General features: G+C 31.7%; 1 protein-coding gene across 3 annotated transcripts in view; it reads right to left on the reverse strand.

Annotated features, from left to right (window-relative positions):
• Positions 1-14,683, reverse strand: part of Snrk (SNF related kinase) — a 196,611-nt gene that overhangs the window by 105,667 nt on the left and 76,261 nt on the right. For 2 of the 3 annotated variants that reach the window (XM_075369913.1, XM_075369914.1), the window contains exon 2: positions 10,011-10,060. The exons of the other annotated variant lie outside the window; for it this stretch is intronic. The gene's annotated coding sequence lies outside the window, so the exon portion shown is untranslated. The remainder of the gene's footprint in view (positions 1-10,010; positions 10,061-14,683) is intronic. 3 annotated transcript variants of the gene reach the window in all.

Here is a 14,683-nt window from a genome sequence, read left to right on the forward strand (position 1 = left end):
TTTAGTTTTGTTAAAAATTTAATGCAATCAATGCTCAATATACTAAAACTTTTTAAATCCATTTTCAAATAATTTACGTTAAGCCAGTCTGGATACGTTAATCAAAATACAGGCCAACACGCGTACGTACTACGTTCATACATCTTCAGAAAATCTGTAGTTCTTTTTTTTTCTATTTTTTAGATTTAGAAGGTCTTGAAACATCAACAATTGCAAAACTTCTTTACCCAAAATTTTGACCTGTCACTATATAGCCCCTCTCTCTTTATACCTCTCTATATACCTCTCTTTATAGCTATGCTGCTGCAGATGCAAAGGAGCTACAGCTAGGAAAATAATATTCATTAATATTATTGAACAGGAACACTCTGCTTCTTTTACTTTATATTGTTTTAACTTATTTTTCTATTGCTTACACGCTTCTGAACAAAATTTCTTTTCTTCTTCTGAACAAAATTCAGAAGAAGAAAATCAATTTTTCTAATAGGTCTCGGTTGTACAACTATGTACTTTCGATTTAAATAAAAAAAAGATATTATTATATCTGATAATAATGATATAATATTATCGACGGCAAAAGCGTACACATTTCATAATCCTAAGAAATATTTTATGAAAATCTGTTATTAAAAGATAATTTCCAGAAACAAATTTAAAGTAGCGGAAAAATATCTCAGGTTGCTTTTACAGGATTTTCGAGCTCCGTGATTACGGTAACTTTCTGTATTAAGTGTCGTCTGTGCTTGTTATTTTTGTTGTTTTTTATTTGGTTGTTCAATTATTTTCGTGTATTCTTGCTTTTTTTTTCGTTTCTGTTTTCGTCTGTTGGGGTTAGGTTTTCCTCTATAGCCTATCTTAATTATTGGCTTTCCGGGCTTCTGGGTATACTTTTGTACTCCTGACTGTTTAGTACTTTTTACAACACTTTAAAAGTTTTCAGAGCGGAGTTTAGTGATATTTACTTTTATTTATCCTTTATATATTGAACTGTAAATATTTGGATTCGTCGCCTAGCAACCACGGGCTGGTTACTATTTTGTGTAATTTAAAGGTGAATATTTCTTATTTTGTGTTTGATAACATAAATTCTGTAATGTCGGACTCCAAAATGGACCAAGTGATGAAAACATCAGGAAGCTGCTCTAAAAGTATCAAGACGAAAGGTGCTCCGGCTCGGAAGTCAAGGCCGGTAAGGCTTCCGATATCGATGATAAAAATGCTAAAAGCCGTGATAGAAGGCTCTAATGAGCGCAGGCGGCTGACTGATCCGGAAATGGACAACAGTGACGTTATGGGATCCCTACGCCCGGCATATGGAGATACTCTTAGGGCTACAGTCAGGCTTCCACAACGAGAGTCAAAGCTTGAATTACGAAAATGCACGAATTACGATGAGTTGGCAATCCAACAGAGTAGAACTCACGACGGACAACATTAAACGTTGCAGGTGTTGGAGTGTTGGCCGCAGAGGTTCGGAGTGCCGTGGACGGGACCTTGCTATAACCCTTTGCTATAACTGCGGGGGCAGTGGACACAAAGCCGACAGCTGTGTAGAAGCTAAAAAATGTGTGGACTGTGGCATCACAGGACACCTTACGGAAGGCTGGATGTGTAAAAGCTCGCCGAAATGTTAAAGTTATTACTGTTCACTGCTAATAGGAGCTGACATGATGAAAACCGGCGAAGACTGAGAAGATGAGGACGGGCAAGCGAGGGGGTGAAGGACAACCTCCTGCAAGCCTTCACGCGTCCGCGCTTGCGTGGGTGGACGACGGCGATGATGCACGGAGGACTCTGGTAACCCCGAGCTCGAGACATCTTCTGGGGCCGAGTAATGCTTAACTGTGGGTCCGGGCCCCCCGGAGGGAAGTTCGGTGATACAGGAGTTTAAGTTGGTAGGGCGCAGGCATACATACGCACTCGTAGCAACATCTTGTAGAACCTGTTAGCGAACCCAACACTTTGTCCGTAAATGGGCTTCCTTTGAATCGCCGAGAAGAAAAGGTCGCAGAAAAATACGTACAATTATTTTTTTTTTGTAATTATATAGTGTACTTTTATTTTATTATTATTATTTTTTTTTTGTATAAAAGGTATTTATAATATTATTCAAGAAAGTGTAGTACAATACTTTATTCTGTTTTTTTAAAAATTAAACTACCTGAACAACCCTACTTTCGTCAAGCTATTAACAATTTTTATCATTCATTAAACGGAAAACCCTTAAGTCAAAATTTCGAAAATTTCTCCAAAGAAAAAAAACAGTTACGTTTCGTTTAATTCTTTATCCTGAAATAACACTTTTTAAGACATAACCGTTTGATTTGACCATGAAACTACAATCTTATAATTTACATTAAATACAAAAACGCGGTCAAATCTTAAACGGGTTTCATACGTCAGATTTGGTAGTAATACTATTCCAAAAGCATCTGGATTATGACGAATTCTTTTTAAAATGTATTAGAATAATATATTACTGATAAATCAGTATAACTGAAAGTAAATTAAAAAACTAAAATGTATTAAACTATTTAAACAATTCACCGTACACCAAACAACGAACAAATTACTTTAATTAGCAAAAGGAAAAATTTTAATAAAATTCATTCAAATAAATAAGAGCGATAACTTACTAGGAAAAAGTTACCTCATCAAAACTTCATCAGCCCGTGAAAAAAGCTAAACTTTAAAGGAAAGTTTAATAGCGGATTAAAAAAAATTCAATAAGTAAACGCAAATTACTACTTAAAATATACCTCTTCTACTGCTGACAGCAATATTAATTGTTGTTTATTGTTATTGTCAATAATAATATTTACTGTTATTGTGATTACAATACGATTAATTATAACAGGTTTCAACGATCTATATATTTCAATATTAACGTGAGCAGCTATAATAACTAGTATTATAATGTTGGTAGTACTAATCGGGCGATGACGTCAATTTATAAATTAATTTAAACATTTTCGAGTTAATTACATATCTTATGTATTAGATAAGTACCTACATAATTTCATATATGCATTGTAAAATTAATCAGGAAAGACAAGTAAAAACTATATTAAAAGATTATAATAATGACAAGGGTGGAAATTTTATAAAGAAAACGTATTCAAACGTGGATTTCAAAATTAAAAACAAATTCTTAAAAATAATGGGATTAAGCAAATCGTTTTATGCAAACAGTAGGAGCGCTGGAAAGAAAAAAAAGATTTCTGATAAAGGAGAGCTTTAAACATTAGACGAATTGAAAGTCAAAATCTAACTCGCATGATAGTACAAAAGATGTGGGATACCGTACAACCCTTACTCGCAAATGATTGCATCTTTACGGGGTAATCTCCCTGAATAATATACCCGAAATTTGTTATATCTTAAAGTCCAATAAGAGAATAGTCCAAGGAGACGCTAATCAAGAAACTTTAAAAATATAAATGATCAAGCCTTGTCTCGAACTGTCAACATCCAGCTCGGGAAACCAATCGAGCTCTAATCTTCAGTGTCGCAAGCAGTTATGTAAAAACCGGCGGTGGAAAAAGCTTTTCAGCAAAATATTGTAAAATCGAGAACTATGTAGGTCGGAAGAAAACAAATTAAGTCGTTTAGGGTCGGTTAATATTAAAACGAATTTTAAAAAATAAGGAAAGGAAATTATAAAATACAACAACTCGAATAATTCTAGATGTAGGAGCTGCAGTAGAGAATGTTTTAGAGAAAACGATCCGTTCAGAAATAAAAGATAATTCACTCCCGTGGTCGATATCCTCGAGTATATGAAAAAATCTCATTATATCAAACATAAAGTAAACAAGATAAGAGTTACTGCGGTAACTCTTATCTCTTTTTTTTTTAGATTAGTAGACGAATTTTTTTTTAGAAAAATAGAGTACAATATAGCAAAACCAAATACGTTAAATTCCTTCGATATATATTTTATACGCCATTATCTTTCCCATAAAAACGATAGTGCACAGGTTTGTTTGTTTATTGTATGTGCTCACATTTTTATTTTAGCTGCTATTGGCGCAAAGCGGACCAATGGTGGCGAGCGGACGGCTACGTGCAGCACACCAACAATTTAAATTCTTCTTCATACGAACGATTTACCTAAAATTATATTTGTGTTTTGGGGATGAAAAAGGAAAACACTGAGGTTAGAGTTGTGTTAAAAAATCACAACTGAAGAAGCAGTTACAAATGTTCAAGATTTTGAAGCTTTCGTTGCAAACGTTTTTGTTGTTGTTAGTACGCTAAATTCATTGAAGTTATTTAGTTACAATTGGCAAAAACATTTAACGAAATAATTTTTTTTTTATGTTATGAAACAAACCCTATAACATTTTCGCGGCGGGCCGTAGACTCGCCTTTTTTCTAGTTATAATAAAAATCGAGAAAAAGTTCTGTAAACATCATTGTTAATATAATAATGTCGGTGGACCATTAATTTTATGCGGATTTCATACTACCTATTATAATGGGTACCATGATTCGACTTCCGGAAAATTTCGACATATCTTCGCGTTTCACATTTCCCAACCCCAAAACCACCGTCAAAAGTTAATTTATATATATTTCACTTTTTTGTGGACAAGATAACTGCCGTAATTTTGAGCCAATCACTTTCAAATTGGTACATAAAATATAACGATCCAAAATCTCGGTCTTGTTCGTTAATGGACGAAATCGAATATGGGAGTAGAATTGGGGGGGGGGGGGGGCTTTTTCGAAAAAACAAAATATCGCTATAACTTTCTTATTAAGTAAAATGTCGAATTCTTTTACAGTTCCTACTTTCTTTGGATAAGGACCTAAAACCTATTTAAATAAAGTTTTTTGATATCACCATCCACTGGCGCGGAGGGGGTGGAAAATGAGGTTTCGAAGACAAAAAAAATCATACCTCCTTTAATAGGCACAGTTTGAATCTGTTTAAAGTTCGATCATACAGGAAAAAGAAAGATAATATGAAGAAATATAACTCAAACAAAGACATAAAGATGAATATGAAGAGAAAGAAAATGTTAAGAACAAGGAAAGAATAAAAACATAATTAAAAATATAATTTTTTTTTGTCTTAAGTCATTTGACTGGTTTGATGCAGTTTTCCAAGATTCCCTATCTAGTGCTAGTCGTTTCATTTCGGTATACCCCCTACATCCTAGATCCCTATCAATTTGTTTTACGTACTTCACACGTTGCCTGCCTCCACAATTTTTTCCTTCTACCTGTCCCTCCAATATTAAAGCGACTATTACAGGATGCCTTAATATGTGGCCTATCTCTTCTTTTAACTATATTTTTTCAAATGCTTCTTTCTTCATCAATGTGCCGCAACACCTCTTCATTTGTCACTTTATCTACCCATCTGATCTTTAACATTCTCCTATAGCACCACACGGTAAAAGCTTCTAATCTTTTCTTCTCAGGTACTCCGATCGTCCAAGTTTCACTTTCACTAAAATTTTTTTCCAATAATAATTAATTACACTGATAGACAAAAAAAATGTTTAATGTTTCTCTAAGTGTAATAACATTTCTTAAATTGCTTTTTTGCGTACATTACAGATCTTTAAATATAATTTTTCTATCACCCTTAGTTTTAAATAAATTACGCTTAAAAAAAAATTAAGGGAAAATATAGTTATAAATTTTACAGATTTTAACTATATTTTCCCTTAATTTTGCATGGCCGTACCTGAGTTAGAATTATTTCGCTGATTCTTTTCTTTTATAAACAGCCTGAGGCACATCCCGAATTAATGTCCAACAGTAATCGACTAGCATGTTAGAATTCCATTTCCCTTAACAGCGGCTTTCCATCACCGAAATGTCTTGGTGCAAACGTTCACCGTGTTCGTCACTTATGTCTCCGAAGTTGTCCGGGTAAAACTCCAGATGTGAGTGGAGGAAATGTATTTTCAAAGACATATTACATCCCATAGCTCTGTTTGAAGTAAGAAGTTGATTAACAATATCATGGTAATTGTCGGATTTTTGTTTTCCGAGTAAAGTTTTGCAACGCCTTTAAATGAAGCCCTAGCTGCACTTTCTACATTATTTAACATCGAGTTACATCATATATGACCAATTCTCTTATTTGAGGACCAAATAATATTCCTTCTTTAATTTTTTCTTCAGTTACTTCGGAAATTTCTTCCTGTTGTACAAAAATCCGGGACTATGCTTCTTCATTTCTTTTACAAAATTTTTCATTAGTTCTAGCTTGATATGGAGAGAAGGTAAAAATATTTTTCTGGGTCTAAATGCTCATAATACTTTTCCCATTTGGATTTAAGTTGTCTCGTTTCTTTCACGCCCTGGTAACGTAATGTTTATCCCTAGCTCGGCAGTCCCAATCGCAAAGAAAACACATGTACTTAGTATAACCTAACTGCATGGGAAAATAGAGGTGCACAACTAGATGTTACAACAGTGATAAATCCAAAATGTCAATATCCTACAGCTAATCGTTCTTGAGTTATGCGAGATACGTACATACAGACGTCACCCCAAAACTTGTTAAAATAGATTCAGGGATGCTCAAAATGAATATTTCCATTGAAATATGAAAACCGAAATGTTTCGCGACAACAATACCCTTTACTTCGTACAAGGAAGTAAAAAACGACGAAGATGAATCAATAATATATATATTTTTTTAAATTATTAAATTTTATTCTTTGTAAAAAATACCACCGTTTGGTGGTATTTTTTAAGATCAGAGGCTTCCAAGATGCTTTTTTCATTAAAATCGCAAAAAAAATTAATTAATTATACTACAATTTTTTTTTAACTATTATGTTCAGCAAACATAAAAGTTAAAAAATTTCTTTAATCACTATTACAATTTTTAAGAAAATTGCAATATCTAAAACCGATTATGATAAAAGAAATCCACAAAAACATAAGGCTTTCCTCCTTACAACTTTCTCTAGTTTTCAATTTAAATCGGCTTGATGATTTTAAAATCTACCTTTTTCGTTTACTTACAAATGGTAAAGTGGGATTCAGAGCATTTTTAAATTTGTTTTATTTATTTAGTATTTTTTCTTCGAAGACGTTAATATCAAAATGAAATTTATTTATTTATAAATCGAAAGCAATACAAAGTTACATTAAACCAGACATCATATTAATAATGATACCAAAAAGGGTAGGTAGAATTACTCGAAGGTATCCAGACACGACTAATTGAAATATATAAATTATTGTTGACGGGTTATGTTTTACTATACATTACGGGGAGGCACAACGACCGACCTTGGTTTTATATTCGATTAAATAAATTGGTAGCACGATGGCGCCAATGCTAATCCGTGAACGGATGGACTAAGTACGACTGACAGAATATTAAATAAAATCGACGAGACTCGCTGATAATCACTGAAATGGAAAAAAAATTATGAATATTTAAATCAAACGCACTACATACAACATATATATACATTATTATTATTATTTAAATAATCATTCTTGCCAGTTAACGGAAACTTCTAAATTAAACTATCAACAACTTATCACAGCAAACACACACACACACACACACACACACACACAAACACACACACACACACACACACACACACACACACACACACACACATACACATTCTCATTCATTAACACAGAAATGTTAATAAAATTTACTTAAATAAAAAATTAACTTTTAAAAATCCAATTTTTATTCAAAAGCTTCGATTTTTTTTCATTATTTTGGAGCTTCACATCAGGAAAAAAATCGATGGTGAGCTTATTTTATTCCGCAATCACTTTTTAACTAAGCTGAAAAATTTATTTTTATTAACGAAACTTTTCTTAAAATAAAACGAAAGAAAACCGAAATAAAAATACCCTTTTTGATCACCCTTCAAATATACGTCACAATAATATCCTCTACGAACCGCTTGATTATAATTTTTTTTTATTGCTTTGCCCGATATGGGGGTTTTTGGAATAATGGTAATTTTCAAATTTTTCCGGTCATTTTTCAATAAATAACTATTTAATAACTAAATCTGAAAAACAAGTAACTTATAGTACCAGTATTACGACAGTAATGAAGATGAAGTAGGATTTGAAAAAAATATCCTTTTAAATAGTTACCAGCATAACCGATCATGTAATAATAGAAGACTACACTGTAGATCGGGCTGGTCAGACAAACGCGTCGACTAATCATTTTCTTGTACGGGTAAAATATTTATGTAATTTTACATACAAATCTCAATTATTCACGACGTAGAATGACCGCTTTCCATTTTATGTAAGAATGTCGTCAATAAGGCCCAAACTTAAGGGACTGATTCAGGACATAGTAATAAACAAAAAAGAACATATGGACAAATGCCTTACCTTGCTTCATTTTCATCCAAGCCCTCATTTCTTGTTTATTATCCCCTAATAAAAATTTATATCTTAAGAACGGATTGACATATTTTAATCAAATATATGTTCCAAACAATATATTCTAGAAAATAAAAAAGCTTGAAAATTCAAAAAACGGCGACCGTTTAAAATTTTTAATCATTAATATCTCTGTAAATATTAGTTTTATAGAAATCATATTTTACAAAATAAAATTTTAAGCCATTTATTTTGAACAAAATGAGACCTTATTTGTTCAAATCGGTCGATAAACAGCCGAGATCATTAAAACGTGGATCGCAAAAAATATGCGGCCAAACAATTATGAACCTGTTTTCACTTCCGTCACAAACTGAATTAAAAATAATAATAGTTTCTATTATTATTATTCGTTAAAGTTATTAATAAGCACAACCCTCCTTCCTTTTAGAGATGATACCCAAACACTAAATGGACCCTGAAAAGGAAGGGTGTTGTACTTTCCCGAGGTGTTTGGATTAATAATAACTTTTCGAATCTTTTACGGTTATTATGAAGAACGTTATTAACAAATCGATCGACGAAGAGGTAATGCGGCTAATATAATCGTAGTGGCTATTTAAACTTCTTTTAGAATTTAATTAAAATACAGTAATGCAATTAGGACAGTTAGAAATAACGATAACGAATTTAAATCGGGTCAATTATACGATAGCAACACTAAACCTTAATCCAGCGAATAAAAATAAATGTCATTCGAAAATGATTTTAAGAGATTTAAATTTATTTAAACGGTTTATTCCCCACAGATTTGCTCCGGTATAAAATTAATAACATCTAACAACCTATACGGAATCATTTTTTGTAGCGCAGGAAAAATACCATGCCTGACCGGGACTCGAAACCGGAAACTCCAGATGAAAGGCGTTACTATTCCGTAATGATCAGTGATTTTAATTATTAAAATAACTTTTTTTTAGAATACTACACCTTCATAACAATAATAATCTTTATTCTAATAACATCTATAAATTATTCCATAATTAGTTCCTAATCGTACTAAATAAAAATTCTTCATTAAAACTACACTAAAAATATAGGTATAGAAGTTTAGATTACTTTTATGAACACAACTCGACGAATTCCAAGCGATTTGCTTCTTCGGTTTAAAATAAATGTCGTACGGTTCGTAATTTGATCTTTTCATATATACCCAGTATTACAAGCGCAATTAAAAAAAAATTGATCGACATATTTCATAAAAATAGACACATTACTCCTTATTATCGTTCGTATTATAAAGGTATCGATTTAATTATATTTTACATACAGACCATTAAATTAAAAAGATACGGGCCAAACGGAAGTTCGAAATTACTGCAAAAGAAATAATTTTTTGTGGAGCCAAAGGATTATCGAAGTCCGACCGAATCGCTATTGTTTTCGTTTTACAATAATTTCTTTAGAACAAAAGTTGAACAACAGGATTTGGTGAAACGCCAAGAACAGTAAGGGAAGGTGGTGCCGCTAGACGAAGAGATGTGAAGTCCCGCAAGACATGGATATGAGGAAGGGTGTCTGGCTTTTACCACCCTAATTCTGCCTTTAACGAGTCATACTTAAAAATAAAAATCCAATAAACAAATCGTTACAATGCTGACCTAGAAAAACGTAATTATGCCGATCGGATCATCGTCAGTAACTCAGCGACCTGGAAAAAAAATCAAACAAGATTTTTATAACAAATGTAACAGATAATAAATATATATATATATATATATAATATGTAAATTGATATACCAGGTCAAAAATATGGTTACTATGGGTTATATGGGTTTTTAATGGAGAGATTTTCAATTTATGGGGAGATGAAAATTCCAAACTGTAACAGGAAAAGAGAAAATTCATTATGAGATATAAGATACCTCAACACACGAAAAATTAATGGATCATATAAAAATATTAAACAAAAAATGTAAAACTTTTAGCGAGTCGGTAGGGTACAAAAATAATGAAAAATAAATAATACAGAATTAGATTTTGAGAACGAAAAAATAAAAAATTAATTAAGAAAATAGCTTGTTTACGACAATGTTTACTTATAATTTTCCCTGAATGCCTTCTTTAAATTTTCTCTTATTTAATAGACGTAAAAAAATTTGTGTTTCCAGTTTTAGCCAGTTTGTGCCTTTTGTTTTTAATTAAAGTTGAACTTCTTAGATTAAAGTTGAAGTTGAACTTATCAAATTTGTGTTTAGTTATAACAGAAGTTATTTATATCAATTTTCTCAGAATTCAATTCTCTACTAAGTTAACTAGAAATTTGTATTTGTAAGTTAACAACGTTGTTTTATTCCAAAACCTAAAAAAGTGTATTTTCTGACAAAACGTTTTCGTGTTTTTCCCCGTTTTTCTTAAAACCTAAGCGAGACAGAGGTCTGGGACCACTTTTATTCGATTTCTTAAATCAAAAACTATAAGAAAGCAACAAATTTACCTATCGATTGGTACCCCAAGAATTTTAGTGCGGTTTAATTTCAGAGGGAACAAAAAGCACAGCTAAATATTTCGCGAGCCAAAACGATTAGCTAACGAACCGTTTTCTGACCTATGTTGTTATATGAACTTTTTTTCTTATTTTTGGCTATAGAATCATTTCCCGAGAGATTGCCATGCAATTTGGAATCACTCTGTTGTGTGTGCGAGTTTACGAGTATATATATGCGAGCGCGGGTGTGTGAGTATGTATATACTTGTTTGAAGCTAAACTGCTTTAGCAGGTTACAAGTCCAATTAACATGTCTAAGTTGTTAACTGACTGTCTACCATACTCAAAAAATTCCTAATAAGTAATTCCGATAGTTTTGTCAGGAATTGCGTAACACAACTCTTGTGTTGTTCTTACGAGTAGTCTGTGCATTAAACTTTCTTATATATTTTATCTTAACCAACTTATATAACGGTGTTTCAAATATTTTTATCTTTGAAAGTACAATTTATTTTATGAAAAATTATAACTTTTTTAAACTACGGAAGTAACAAAACTTGCAAACAATAACTTTAAACCCAACTATGATCAGTGAATATTATTTAACATAAAAAGAAGCCCCAAAATGACTACTACTTCCGAAATTCAGTGTATATATATATATATATATATATATATATATCCACAAAAAAATTGTAAGCAAACAGACGTACGGGCGCACACATATTTAATTTAATTTTTAAATTCTAAAGTAGTATATTTTACTATACGAGTACTCAAGAAAAAGAAAGGATCAATGTAAACGAAAGTTCTGATAAAGCGTTAATTGTTTTTAGCACAAGTATAAACAAAATCAATAATTAATCTAGAATCTTTTTTGTTTTTTTTGTAGGAACTACGCTTAATTAAATACTAAATATAATCGCTGTCTAACATTTAATACCTCTCTCAAAATAATAGGTTTATAAAATTCAGCAAAACTATTGCTTTTTCTCCGAAATAAGCGAAAGAAGGAATATTTAATGAAAAAAGCCGGTCACCAAATCCTTTTTAGTTTCTTATATAAAGAAAATATATGTTACAACTTTTATTGATTTTTCAAAAAGCATACGATTCGGTAGGCAGAACATCACTTTTTTCAACATTAACAGAATTAGGTTTAGATAACAAAACCGCAAACTTAATCAAAACAACCTTACCTAATACGTACTCTAAAATAAAATTTCTGAAAAAATTATCTGACCCTTTTCCCATCGAAACCGGCGTACGACAAGGAGATGGACTTTCTCCATTGCTTTTTAACTGTGCTCTTGAAAAGGTAGTTAGAGAACGGAACAAAAATTTAGACAAAAATAGTGGAATAAAACCGGCGACTAAAGGACTAAAGATTAACAGTTTAACTTTCGCTGATGATATGGCATTATTAGCTAAAAACCGGAAAGAAGCTGAACAACAAATTAAAGAAAAACAAGCTGCTAAAATGGGATTAAAAATCGCGTTTGAGAAACGATAAGTTTAGCTAATTTTTTTTTTTGAGGCCACATTGGACCATTTTAGTCATCCGTATTTCAGTTCCTCTTGAATTTCTATATTAGTCTCGCCTTTCGATTTTCTCAGTATTTCTTCATTCTATCGGATCGCTGCTTCCTGACTTCATCTGTGATCTCTACTTGTTATGCCTTTCTAATTATTTAACGTTGAATCTATTGTATTGAAGTGCGTAGTTAATTTTCATTTTATTACAGGCATCCTCGACCCTCACGTCAATTTCTCGAAGATCTCTTTGGATTTCACCAGCATATTTTCCACAGGTTTTTTTGTTAATATTCCTTTTGACCAATTGTTTTAGAATTCAGTTCTCAGGCATTCTTAATACGTGGAAAAAAATGGAAAATCCTTCGTTTTTCATTGTACTGAGAATAGAGTCGACTTGTTTGTAGACTGTTTCATTTGTGGCAATTCGCCAGACTCCATCCTTTTCATAATTTTTATTTAAACAAGATCTCATAATTCGCCTTTCCGATTTAACTAATCGGTCCGTTTTACTTTCATTCTTAATCTGAAAGATAGTATCACAAGCATAAAGCGTCTTTATTTCCTTAGTATAAATAATTAAAAAAATAGAGAAAGTGGATGATTTCAAATATCTCGGAAAACGGATCGGTTGGAATTCTTTAGATAAAAAAGCGTTAACAGTTAGAGCTAATAAATATAATTAGCATTCCAACTAACGAAAAATACGTTTATCAAACAGTCTTTATCATGGAATTAAAAATTTCTACACTATAAAACTGTGATAAAGTCGGAAGCACTATATGCGGCAGAAACCCTAAGACTGTGCAACAAAGGTCTACTAGAAAATCTAAAAAAAAAAAAGCTGATAACACACTTGTAGGACTTTCCCGCCAAGCGGCTTTTTTCTGATGCACGGCTTACACACACAACTTAATTGAAAATACTTATAATTTTATTTAAATGTAATATCTTTCTGTTTATTAAATTCAATGATTCTAATTACAACGAGCGCGCTTACCGTATTTCATTAGCGCGGATGTGACGGTACTAGCGGCCACTTTAAATACCTTTTTACACTTTAAATATTATTCCATTTTTTAATTCTACCGCTCACTTGTGACGTCACAATATAGCAGACGAGTACAGCAGGTGCTGTACGTTACTGTCACACTAGCGCTCCTTGTGTGAGAAGAGGTACTATAGCCGCAATATACCCACTTAGCCATCAGTTTATGTTTTGGGGTTCCTTAGATGTCAAAACGTCAATATCCAGTGAAAACCGCATATGATCAAATTGGACCGATTGCAATACCTTTACTTCTAAAGCTATAGCTCTGCTACAGCGCTAGACGGGAAAGTAAAAAAGAAAAGAAAATTATAAGAAAAATTTTAGGTCCTAAATTTCAAAATAATCAAGCAAAATTAATTTCAAATAACAAATTTTACACTAAAATTGAAAAATTGTCAGTCATGATTGGAAAACATGAATTGTATTTTACTCCGATTTATGTGTATTTAGAGTGAATAAATCGATTGACTGAACTTTGACTGAATTTTTTTCTTAAGTAAAAAAATTAAAGGCAAACGGTTCACACAAGTTCAAGAAGACCTAAAAGAACAGAAGATAACTGAAGAAATTATAAGAGAAAGAGAAATTTTAAACAGAATATTAAAGATGAAAATAAAAGGTTCCAAGAAGCGCCAAAACGTAAGAACAATAGAGCTGAACTTTCTGAAGAACGAAGAAAAGAGATATCAGTAAGAATAAAGAGGTACTGAGGTGAAGAAAACAAACAACCGAAAATAAATAAAAGATCTAACGTGTTCCAAGGTGAATTATTAGGGAAAAAATAACACACACATTCACACACACAAGATTTAAAGGTATACATTTTTTTTTCAAGATATAATTTTTCATTTAAGACGACAGGGCAATACATAATATGAAATATAATAAATTCTAACTTTTTTTACATATGAAACATTTGTCTGATAATTTCTTACAGACGATCTTACTTAGTACTGGATCATGACAGCAATATACCGTATTTTATGTCATTCTTAAAGCAAATCGGTAAGATAACATAAAACAAGAAAATAACATACATTTCCACATTCAAGGGAACGTTATCCAAACCTCAATAGTAGTACTTTTAGTTATCTACACTTTTTTTCTTATTTTAATCAAGGATGCCAAAGCCAAAGGTTTTTTTCATTTGTGGAGGATTTTTTTAAGCCTAAATGTATTTATAAAACGAATAAAGTAATTGTTTTTAAAAATTAATAAGGTTTATAAAAAAAAAAAAAAAATAATAAAAAGATGTTTAAAAA

Source organism: Lycorma delicatula, chromosome 6, assembly GCF_047948215.1.
Source record: "Lycorma delicatula isolate Av1 chromosome 6, ASM4794821v1, whole genome shotgun sequence".
Lineage (NCBI taxonomy): Eukaryota > Metazoa > Arthropoda > Insecta > Hemiptera > Fulgoridae > Lycorma > Lycorma delicatula.